This window comes from Saccostrea echinata, unplaced genomic scaffold, assembly GCF_033153115.1.
Source record: "Saccostrea echinata isolate AGI-Se365-2 ecotype Australia unplaced genomic scaffold, CSIRO_AGI_Sech_v1 ptg000001l, whole genome shotgun sequence".
NCBI lineage: Eukaryota > Metazoa > Mollusca > Bivalvia > Ostreida > Ostreidae > Saccostrea > Saccostrea echinata.
The window spans coordinates 34,585,001-34,597,391 of record NW_026889750.1 but is presented as its reverse complement, the minus strand read 5'-3'; the positions used below and the strand labels follow the sequence as shown (position 1 = coordinate 34,597,391).

At 34.6% G+C, this 12,391-nt stretch overlaps 1 protein-coding gene across 2 annotated transcripts in view; it reads left to right on the top strand.

Annotated features, from left to right (window-relative positions):
- The first annotated feature begins 2,350 nt into the window (after positions 1 to 2,350).
- The window catches only part of LOC133190510 (epidermal retinol dehydrogenase 2-like), a 45,983-nt gene continuing 35,942 nt past the window's right edge, over positions 2,351 to 12,391 (top strand). For both annotated transcript variants that reach the window (XM_061326174.1, XM_061326183.1), the window contains exon 1: positions 2,351 to 2,355. The gene's annotated coding sequence lies outside the window, so the exon portion shown is untranslated. The remainder of the gene's footprint in view (positions 2,356 to 12,391) is intronic.

Sequence of the window (12,391 nt, the reverse complement as noted above, 5' to 3'; positions counted from 1 at the left end):
TTACCCCTTGACCTTGAAGTATGACCTACTTTTCAAAAAAATTCTCTTTGCTTATAACTTTTGATTGAGAAGAGATAGGGATTTCATATTTGACATATGCATTACATGTGACAAGATGTTTCTGAGCATGCAATGTTTTTGACCCCTTGACCTTCATGTTTGACCTTATTTTCAAAAAAATTAACTCTGGTGATTACTATTGATTGAGATAAGATAGGGCGTTCATATCAGACAAGTACATTAACTGTGTCAAAGTGTTTCCGAATGTGCTACAATATTTGACCTTGGCCTTCAAGATTGACCTAATTTTCAAACATTTCATCAGTGTTATTAACTTTTGAAGGAGCAAAGATAGGACATTCATATTTGATACGTGCATTACCCGTGACAATCATTTCTAAATGCACTACGATTTTTAGCCCGACGACCTAACCTTGAAGTTTAGCAAAATTTTCAAATTTCAAAAACTTTTGATTGAGAAAAGACATGACATTTACATTTGAGATGTGCATTACCTGTTACAAGATTGTACACTCTACATGGTTTTTAGCTCACCTGAGCTGAAAGCTCAAGTGAGCTTTTCTGATCACATTTTGTCTGTAGTCTGTCTGTCTGTCCGTCTGTCCGTCCGTCTGTAAACTTTTCACATTTTCGACTTCTTCTCAAGAACCACTGGGCCAATTTCAACCAAACTTGCCACAAAGCATCCTTGGGTGAAGGGGGTTCAAGTTTGTTCAAATGAAGGGCCACGCCCTATTCCAAGGGGAGATAATTAAGAATTGGTGAAAATTTGGTGTCATCTTTTAAAAATCTTCTTCTTAAGAACCATTGGGCCAGAAAAGTTGAAACTTATGTGAAACCTTCATTACATAGTGTAGATTCAAGTTTGTTCATATCATGACCCCCGGGGGTAGGGTGGGGCCACAATGGGGGATCAAAGTTTTACATAGGAATATATAGGAAAATTCTTTAATAATCTTCTTCTCAAAAACAACAAAGCCACAATTAGTCATATTGATATGAAATCATCCTCAGGTAGTGTTGATTCAATTTTGTTCAAATCATGACCCCTGGGGGTAGGGCGGGGCCACAATGGGGGATCAAATTTTTACATAGGAATATATAGGAAAATTCTTTGAAAATCTTCTAAAGAACAACAAAGCCACAATAAGTCATATTGATATGGAATCATCCTCAGGTAGTGTTGATTCAATTTTGTTCAAATCATGACCCCTGGGGGTAGGGCGGGGCCACAATGGAGGATCAAATTTTTACATAGGAATATATAGGAAAATTCTTTGAAAATCTTCTTGTTAAGAACAACAAAGCCACAATTAGTCATATTGATATGGAATCATCCTCAGGTAGTGTACATTCAAGTTTGTTCAAATAATGACCCCCAGGGGTAGGGCAGGGCCACAATAGTGGATCAAAGTTTTACATAGGAATATATATAGAAAAAATTCTGAAAAATCTTCTTCTAAAGAACAACAAAGCCAGAATTAGTCATATTGATATGGAATCATCCTCAGGTAGTGTAGATTCAAGTTTGTTCAAATCATGACCCCCGGGGGTAGGGTGGGGATACAATGGGGGATCAAAGTTTTACATAGGAATATATAGAAAAAATTTTTAAAGATCTTTTCAAGAACAGGAAAGCCATGATTAGTCATATTGATATGGAAGCATCCCCAAGTATTGCAGATTCAAGTTTGTTCAATGCATCCTCCAGTAGTAGGGTGGGGCCATAATGGTGGATCAAAGTTTTATGAAAGAAAATATATAGGAAATATCTTTAAAAATCTTCTTCTTAAGAACAACAAAGTCTTGATTAGTCATATTGATTTGGAAGCATCCTCAGGTAGTGTACATTCAAGTTTGTTCAAATCATGACCCCACCCCACCCCCCAACCCCAACCCCCAGGGTAGGGTGTCAGACATCTTTAAAATTCCGTTTTAAAGAACAGCAAAACCATGATAAGTTATCTGAATATAGCAGCATCCTCAGAAGGTTTATATTCAATTTCATTCAAAACATGGCACCTGGGGGTAGGGTATGCTTAGAACAGGCCATCAAAGCTTTATATGAATATATAAGAGAAGACATCTGCATACGAAGAACAACAGGGCCATATTGACTCAGGTGAGCGTTGTGGCCCATGGGCCTCTTGTTAATATTTTTTTCACATGTGCATTACTTGTGACAAGACCTTTCGGATTGTGTTATGATATTTGACCTCATGACCTTGATCTTGAAGTTTGATGTAGTTTTGAGAAGCTATAATCTTTGTCATATCTGTTATTAATTCAATAATTTATGTCTTTTTTTTTAGCTAACCTGAGCCGAAAGCTCAAGTGAGCTTTTCTGAACAAAGTATGTCCGACGTCCGTCTGTCGTCCGTTGTCTGTAAACTTTTCACATTTTCGACTTCTTCTCAAGAACCACTGGGCCAATTTCAACCAAAATTGCCACAAACCATCCTTGGGTGAAGGGGATTCAAGTTTGTTCACAGGAAGTGCCGCATTCTCTTTCAAGGGGAGATAATTAAGAATTCGTGAAAATTTGGTGCATCTTTCAAAAATCTTCTTCTCAAGAACCACTGGGCAAGAAAAGATGAAACTTAAGTGAAAGCTTCATTACATACTCTAGATTCAAATTTGTTCATATCATAACCCCCGGGGGTTGGACGGGGCAACAAGAGGGGGTCAAAGTTTTACATAGGAATATATAAGAAATGTCTTTAAAAATCTTCTTCTCAAGAACAGCTAAGCCATTATAGACATATCAATACAGACGTATCCTCAGGTAGTGTAAATTCAAGTTTGTTCAAATCATGACCCCTGGGTAGGGCGGGGCCACAACAGTGGGTCAAGGTTTACATACATGTAGGAATATATAGGTGTAATGGTTAAGGAGCATTTGAGTAAAACGCATTGAAGACTACGAATAGTGGAATGACCTGACAAACTTTGGAATGGACTAGCCTAAGGGTATATAAGGCAAAGCTTTGGGAAAGTCAGGCATTCAGAAGGTAGCCGTAGAAGTTGGATGATGAGTCAGCAATAAAGAAATTAAGGTATTCCATCCTAATGGCAAAAGATTCAATGAAATTGAATACATAAGAGATGTTTAGGTGTTGAATACTCAGTATATTTAGACATAATTCCCATTTATTACTATTAGCATGTAAGGGCGGGATGTGTCCTAATTTATGACCTTGATTTTTGGTAAGAGTTATCTCCCTCTATTTTTAATTAATAAAAAATCAATTTTAAGAAACTTATCTGGTAAAAAAAATCGTTTTCAATTGTCATTCTATTTCTAATGTGTTTTAGTGCATTTTCCCACTACAGTATTTATTGATATTCTTATTATTTGATTTTTTATTTTTTAAAAATTGCTCCATAGACTTCAATGCAATCTTTGTTATGTACTTACTGCTTAGTTAATAACGTTTTTGAAACTTTCTCTTGATAAATCCTTTTCTATTGTAAAATGCTTTATATTAATATCAGAGTATTATGTATGTGATGGACATTTAAGGATAGATGATGGAAAACCTTAAGGGTAAGAGCAAAATAAAAGTTCTTCTGTTTAAGAACAGCAAAGCCATGATTATCAATATTGATATAGAAGCATCCTGAGGTAGTGTAAATTTAAGTTTGCCCCACTCCCTCCCCTTAAAACTTTTCAATACTGAACTGATTTTTGCTTCTCTTTAGCCAGTGTGCTCGGTGAGCAATGTGACCCATGGGCCTCTTGTTCTATGTTGCTCAGAGAAGACAAGACACACAAAAAGACAGTTACAATATATCATAAATAATGGCATCCCATTATTGAGACACTGAAAGCGGGGAATAAAATTCTTTGAATTTGCTTGTTACCTTGAAACTTTAGCTCTACATATTTTTACTTGGAGAATTTTTTTCGTTATTCGTTTTTTTTCCTTATTATATGCTAGGAATATTAATTGTAGGTTTCAAGTAATATTTTTTACACATTCACTCAACAGACTTTGCCAAAATATATGAAGATATATTTAAGAAGTCAAGATAAAATTTTTGCCTGAAAATCGGATATTTTGACCAATATCTCAAAATGTATATCTCTGACCCCAACTTTTTCTTTCATTATTTTAAATTACACGATACTTTAAACCGATCGGCACTAAAGTCATTAAAAGCTTGATATAAGAAAATCTGTTATTGCCTAAGTAAAATAAGTTCGTCATGTGACCATAAATTGATTGTTTAGTCATAAACGATCTACGTAATTTCATAGTCACGTCATAAGTGATCGACATGTTCAAAACATTCAATTTATACCGTTGAGTTTTGAAAAAAATAAATCATTTATGGGTTTAAAACTTTAATACCTTATTATTTGTAATAAATCAGTCACAAATGTAAATATAAGTAATAGCTAGGGTATCATTTTAAAAGTTTTATCGGGATGTAAATACGGGTTGGCATGTGATCAAATCTACCATATAAAGCCATTCGGGCTTTATGGGATTTAATCACATAAATGATACATTATTTCTTAAATAGCACGCATTAATTTGCAGGATTTTTTTCAATTATAAATATTTTTCAAACTATTTAATATGAAACAAGATTATAGTTATTGCCTTGATTACATTTAGTTAAATACGATAAAGATTAAAGTGATTAGCCTTAGAGTTACAATTTAAGTGCAAAAAGGTCCAGTTAATTGAATCGTAGCTCATTAAGATGAACACTGACCCCCAATTTTCATTTCGATTTTGAGTCATGCTATAGGAGTAGTTATCTAAAATATACTTCTCAAAAATTCCTTGATATAACTCATGTCACGAGTGACATACCTTAAGAATGACGTTTACTCGAATGACAACAAAAACATTCCACTGATAACAAGAGGCCCAAGGGCTACATCGCTCACCTGAGCACTGTGGCTAGGAAAAAAGGAAAAATCAGTTTAGTATTGAAAAGCTTAAATGCATAAGTGGTCCCAACCTACCCCTAAAAAGGGAGTGGGGGGGGGGGGTCATGATTTGAACAAACTTGAATCTACATTATATGAGGATGCTTCCGTATAAATATGACAAACCGTGGCTCTGCTGTTCTTGAGATTTTTAAAGATTTTTCCTATATATTCCTACGTAAAACTTTGATCGTTCATTGTGGCCCCGCCCTACCCCTGGGGGTCATGATTTGAACAAACTTGAATCTACACCACCTGAGGATGCTTCCATATAAATATGACCAATCATAGCTTTGCTGTTCTTGAGAAAAAGATTTTTGAAGATTTATCCTATATATTCCTATGTAAAACTTTGATCGTCCAATGTGGCCCCACCCAACCCCCGGGGGTCATGATTTGAACAAACTTGAATCTTCACCACCTGAGGATGCTTCCAAATAAATATGACCAATCATAGCTTTGTTGTTCTTGAGAAGAAGATTTTTGAAGATTTTTCCTATTTACACCTACATGTATGTTAAACTGATCGTCCATTTTGGCCCCACCCTACCCCCGGGGGTCATGATTTGAACAAACTTGAATCTACACCACCTGAGGATGCTTCCATATAAATATGACCAATAATTACTTTGCTGTTCTTGAGAAGAAGATTTTTGAAGATTTTTCCTATATATTCCTATGTAAAACTTTGATCGTCCATTGTGGACCCACCCTATCCCCGGGGGTCAAGATTTGTACAAACTTTAATCTACACTATATGAGGATGCTTCCAAATAAATATGACCAATCATAGCTTTGCTGTTCTTGAGAAGAAGATTTTTGAAGATTTTTCCTATGTATACCTATGTTAAACATTGATCGTCCATTGTGGCCCCAACCTACCCCCGGGGGTCATGATTTGAACAAACTTGAATCTACACCACCTGAGGATGCTTCCATATAAATATGACCAATCATAGCTTTGCTGTTCTTGAGAAGAAGATTTTTGAAGATTTTTCCTATATATTCCTATGTAAAACTTTGATCGTCCATTGTGGCCCCACCCTATCCCCGGGGGTCATGATTTGAACAAATTTGAATCTACACTACCTGACAATAATTCCACATGAGTTTCATCTTTCCTGGCCCACTGGTTCTTGAGAAGAAGATTTTTCAATAATGCCATTAATTTTTTGCTATTTCGTAATTATCTCCCCTTGGAGGAGGGCGTGGTCCTTCATTTGAACAAACTTGAAACCCCTTCACCCAAGGATACTTTGTGCCAAGTTTGATTGAAATTGGCCCAGTAGTTCTGGAGAAGAAGATGAAAATGTGAAAAGTTTACGACAACAACGACGCCGACGACGCCGCCGACGACGACAGACAACGGACAAATTTTGATCAGAAAAGCTCACTTGAGCCTTCGGCTCAGGTGAGCTAAAAATGAAAAACCACCTATTGTACATTGTAGACTTATGATTGAAGTGTTATTATTCACTTTCAAATGATTAGGTCACTTACCTACTTTTCATGCTAGTTGCCCCTGAGAAAATATGTCCATTGTCCAATATTTTCTTTATTTACAAAATATTATAAGTTAGAAAACTCTTTGGATAATGAAATATAAAAGGAATGGAATAGTTTGTTTCATATAAATAAACAATTAGAATTTGAATCATAAACTTGTTAATTATGCCAGTCTGAATTTCCTCTGTCAACTTTACAATTTTTACCCATCTTTAATCTAATATTACAAAAATCTGAATGATAAGAACTCTGAATTATTTATAGCCCCAATTTACTTTTATTGCCCTTATTCTGTTGGTACTTGTATTAAAGCTATATGATGTCAATGATCAAATTATTGAGAATAATTATACATGTATATGTTATCTGGAACGGTTTTTGTTCATATTTTTTGAAATTTTTTATTGCATGTCATTCAATTAATTGAAATAATACATGAGCTTTAACACACATAATATTTGCAAAAAACCGTTGAATCTTAACTTTATGAATGATATAACAATAAAAAATTAAAAATTAAAAATTTAGTCCGAATTTCCTCTATACCATGTATTTACGTTTGTTCTTGCATATCTTCTTCAAATAATAAAATACTTTATTTTTAAATTGATATTGAGTTATAACATGACTATTTTGTTAATTTAGAACAATTTTAATATCATTTTAAAGAAAAGGTCAAGAAGATATACGAAAAACCGTTTTCTGAGAGACTGTAGGCAATATTGATACATTTCGTTTTTCCAAGATGGAAAAAAAACCTCCCATATTTAAATCTGACTTTCTTCATTGTTCATTGCAAATGACAGTTTAAAATGTATTTTTTCGTTGTGTTTACTTAAAATTATGCCCCGATACATGCAAATGACAGTTTAAAATGTATTTTTTCGTTGTGTTTACTTAAAATTATGCCCCGATACAAATTATTTCACCAAGCTATATTTGTAAAGAACTCCTTTCTCAAATTTTAGAAATATGTACAGACTATCATTTACTTGATTTTTACTTTAAAATTGAACCTTTGAATATTGCAACATTAAATTCCCATGCAAACCTAGCTCTTTTTTCAATCGAAAACGGATATAATAAAACAGGTATATATACAGAAGTTTTAATTTCAAACCTTTTCTTTAGACTTCAGCGTGAAGTTTTCCTCCATAAACCCCGAGTTTGCATCCAATAGAAAAGGCATCATATTCTCTTTAAGCAGGAACTCATGATCAAAAGAGACTGGGAAACCATATACAGTTTTAAATTCTCCCTTCTGAAAAGAAAACCCTATGAAGAATTTTATTTGATGGTTCAAATGAAAAAAAAAAGAAGACAGTGCATAATAGAGCCCAGACTTCATTTGACTTACGGAACTGGATTCCAGGCCTAATAGTTTGAAAATTAAAGAACACAATAAGCGGTTTATGATCTGCAGAAATCAATCGCAAACCTTTTCACTTCCTTGATTAGATTTTTATTGCTCTCACGAAGGAGAGGAATCGTGTGTGAGTTAATTCAACGGTCTTGGTAATTGTGATTACTGGTTAAAATATAGTACTCAACCACTGACTGTTAGCTACAAAATCGATAAGTAAAATTGTCATATATATATTTCCGTACCCCATCCGAATTCACGAGTAATGGTGACGATTAAGTTCTCCAGTAATCGGTTTTGACGATAAACTCAGCCAATAAGATTTCCTTTCTCCAATAAAAGAAGAGAGGTCTTGTCAATAGTGTCAATACATACTTTTCATTATCGGATTCCTCTTTTGCAGTGCCACATTACTTGTCAGTGTTTGTCACTCTGCTCAGCATCATCAGTCAGGGAAACTCCGAGATTTTCATTGTTGCTGAGTAGGCAGTGGTTGCTAAAATCAACAACTTGTATGTTTTAAGCCAACTTGCAAAGTATTATCCGATCTATGGACTGATTTTCTGTCCGTATGTTTGTCTACGTTGTCAATTTTATTAAGCTGATGTGTTTGGTTCTACTGTGTGTACTATATAGTATAGTCTTAAAACATCCTCTATAGGTAGATCAATATGTGTTGTTTTAAAACTGTTGATCTTGGTGACTTTTGTTCTTGATGATAGGAGATTAAAAACATACATATCCTATTCTGGTCCTCAATTCTTACATCACATGATCACACAAAGGTTAAATCAGGACAACATTAATCGAACACTGCTAATAACCGCCACGATAGCTCAGTTAGTAGAGTGCTCTCTCCGTATTGTGAAGGTCGTGGGTTCAAGCCCTGGCTGCGACAGACCTAGTTCGATAAAAAATAGGAACAACCTCCATCGCCAAGCGCACAGCTCTTTGAAAAAAAAGATACAGACCTTAAAAAGAGGCCCTGTGTCAAGCTAAGGGACCCGTCACTGCTCCCCGAGTGCCGCATAAACGTATTAATTTGAAGCCCGAGTGAAAAAATTAGGAGTTTGACCTACTTTTGAAAAACTTTAACCTTGGCCGTAACTTTGGAGCAGTTGGTGCTAGAGCTTTCATACTTCAAATATGTAATTCTTGTGACAAGACCTTCCTTTGCATACCAACAATTTTGACCCATTGAACTTGACCTAGGAGTTTGGCCTACTTTTTAAAAAACTTTAACCTTGGCCATAACTTTTGAACTGTTGGTGTTAGGGCTTCATACTTCACATTTGTATTCCTTGTGACAAAACCTTTCTTTGGATACCAACAATTATAGCCCATTGACCTTGGAGTTTGACCTACTTTTGGAAAACATTAACCTTGGCCATTACTTTTGAACAATTAGTGCTGGGCTTTCATACTTCACATATGTAATCCTTGTGAATCCTTGTGACAAGATCTTCCTTTGGATACCAACAACTTTTACCCTTTGACCTTGACCTACTTTTGAAAAACTTTAACCTTGGCCATAACTTTTGAAAGGTTGGTGCTAGGGTTTTCATATTTTTTAAGTATAAATATTTCTTATGAGAAGGTCTTTCCTTGGGCACCATTAATTGACCTTGACCTTGATGTTTGACTTACTTTTGAAAAACTTTAACCTTTTCCATATCTATTCAATGCTTGCTGCTTGGGCTTTCATATTTCAAAGGTATATTCTTCGAGACAAGACCTTACTTTGGGTACCAACATATTTGATTTGCATTTGAGAAAGTATTTAACCTTCTCTATAAGTTGCCATACGGGGGCATCGATGTTTTACAAACACATCTTGTTTTCTTAGTTGTTTGCAACGTTATTGTCTTTAAACAATGTTATGTATTATACATAGCTAAAATGTTTTCCTTGTGGGTTTTTTCCCCAATTTTTATGCTCCTATAATCGAAGATTCGGGTATATATAGTTTTTGCCCTGACCGTCCGTCTAGCTGTCTGTTTGCCCGCAAAAACTTAACATTGCCCATAACTTTTGATTGGTTAGAGCTATGGCCCTCATATTTCACATGTGTATTCCTTGTGACAAGACCTTCCTTTGGATACCAAAATATTTGACCTCTTGACCTTGGAGTTTGGCCCAGTTTTGCAAAAAAATACCCATTTTTAACATTGGTCATAACTTTCGAACAGTTGGCGTTAGGGCTTTCATATTTCACATATGTATTCATCCTCACAAGGCCTTTCCATGGGTATAAATATTTTTGACCTTGACCTTAGAGTTTGACCCATTTCTATAAACTTTTAACCTTGGCCATATCTTTTGAACAGTTAGCACTAGGGTTTTCAAATTTCACAGGTATATTCCTTGTGACAAGACCTTTCTTTGGATACCAACAATGTTGACCTTTTGACCTTGACCTTGGAATTTGACCTACTTTTGAAAAACTTTATCCTTTTCCATTACTTTTAAACTGTTGGTGCTAGGGCTTTTATATATTGCATGTCTATTTCTTATGACAATGTCTTCTGCGTACCATTAATTCTGACCTTGACCTTAGAGTTTGACCCATTAGAAAACAAGATTTTTGAACCTTGACGATAACTTTTGAACGGTTGGTGCTTGGGCTTTCATATTTACAGGTATATCCATTGACACAAGTCCTTTGTTTGGGTAACAACACTTTTGATCTCTTGACCTTGGAGTCTGACTTGCATTTGAGAAACTTTAACCTTAGCTTTTTATTGATTGATTTGTTCATTAATTTATTTTTCATTTATTTAATCATTTATTTGGCAGAAGGCCAACATGTAGAAATTGCAATGTATTGAACCTTGCCAAAGATAATAATTTAAAATATTAGCCAAGATGTAAATTGAAAGCCCCAAATCAAAACATAAAAAATGGATTTATCTTCAAAGAAAGAGAGAGAGAATTTGCATTTTTATGATCAATAGAGCCCTACCCTAACATCAGAACCTCTGACTCAGGGGCTATGAATTTAATAATTTTGGAAGTGGCACTCTTTTTTATCATAATAATGCATTTAGTTTGTCAGTTACAATGTAAATATACTGGGGAGAGAAGAGGATTTTTAAATAATCTATGCATTTTTACTATATGACCAAAATACCTAACCCAAGGACTATGAATTTCACAATTTTGGAAGTGGTCCCCCTGATAATTATAATTACGTATTTTGTTTGTCGGCAAGAGAAGACAATTTTAAAAGATTTTTACACGACCAATAGAACCCCACCCTTATACCAGAATTTCAGAATCCGGTGGCTAAGAATTGCACATTATTTGAATTTAAGCACCCTTCTCTAATTATAACTATATGCACCAAGTAATCTTTAAATAATCTATGTATTTTCACTGTATGACCAAAATACCTAACCCAAGGATTATGAATTTCACAATTTTGGAAGCTAGTGCCTCCCCCCTCCCTGCTAATTATAACTAATCATGTACATATGTATTTTGTTTGTCGGTGAGAGAAGACAATTTTTAAAGAATTCATGCATTTTATCCCTACACAAACCAATAGAGCCCCACCCTAATACTAGAATGAGGCAGCTAAGAATTGCACAATTTTTAAAGAAGCATAACTATGCACAAAGTTTGTTAGCTATATATACCGGTACAGAGAGGAGAAAAAGATTTTAAAAGAATTTATGCATTTTCACCTAGTATATAATCACTAGAGCCCCACTCTTACACCAGAGCCCCTGACCCTGGGGCCATGAATTTCACAATTATGGTAGAGGACTCCAAGCTTATTACAATTTTGTCGCCAGTTTGTCTGTTTGATGTCTTGGGGTAAAGATTTTTAAAGATATTTTTATTTTGATGGTTTCATCCCACCCCTCAGGTCCAGGAATGCAGAGACCATGCAATTCAAAACTTATTTTCCTCTTTACCCATAAATGATAATATACCAAAATTAGTTGAAATTGGTTCAGTGGTATATGAGAAGCTGAAAATGTTTAAAGCTTTATAGAAGACAAAAACAGACAGCAATAGACCCAGGTGACCTAATAAAACTTGCATGATGGAATTACTGTAGAAAATTTCAAAAAGTAAGAGTACTGTGTTGGAAGTTGTTTTAAATTGTATTTAGTAAAATAGGAAAAATTTAGAGATCAGGACTATATGTAATGTTCTGTTCTCTCTGTTACTTCCTCACACTTCACAGTCTCTAGAATAACCACTGTCTTAGAATTGTTTTCCTTTTGAACAGTTGGGGCCCCTCCCCCTTTTTTAATTTATTCCTGATATTAATGTAAATACTCTAAATTTTTTTCTTGTACTAATAACCTGCAAACTACTAAATAAAACAAAATAAAATATTTGTTTTTTTTTTAATTTATTTATAATTAAATCAAATACAACAATCATGAAAGGACTAGTGTATTTAATCAAAAGTAAGATGAATTGAAAACAAGCAGGTTATATACTATAGTAAGTTGAGCATTTCTATATATGTATCAAACATCTGTTGAGTGTAGTAGGCCATCTGTAACACATGGTTTTCTCATGTACTCTAACTTCCCACT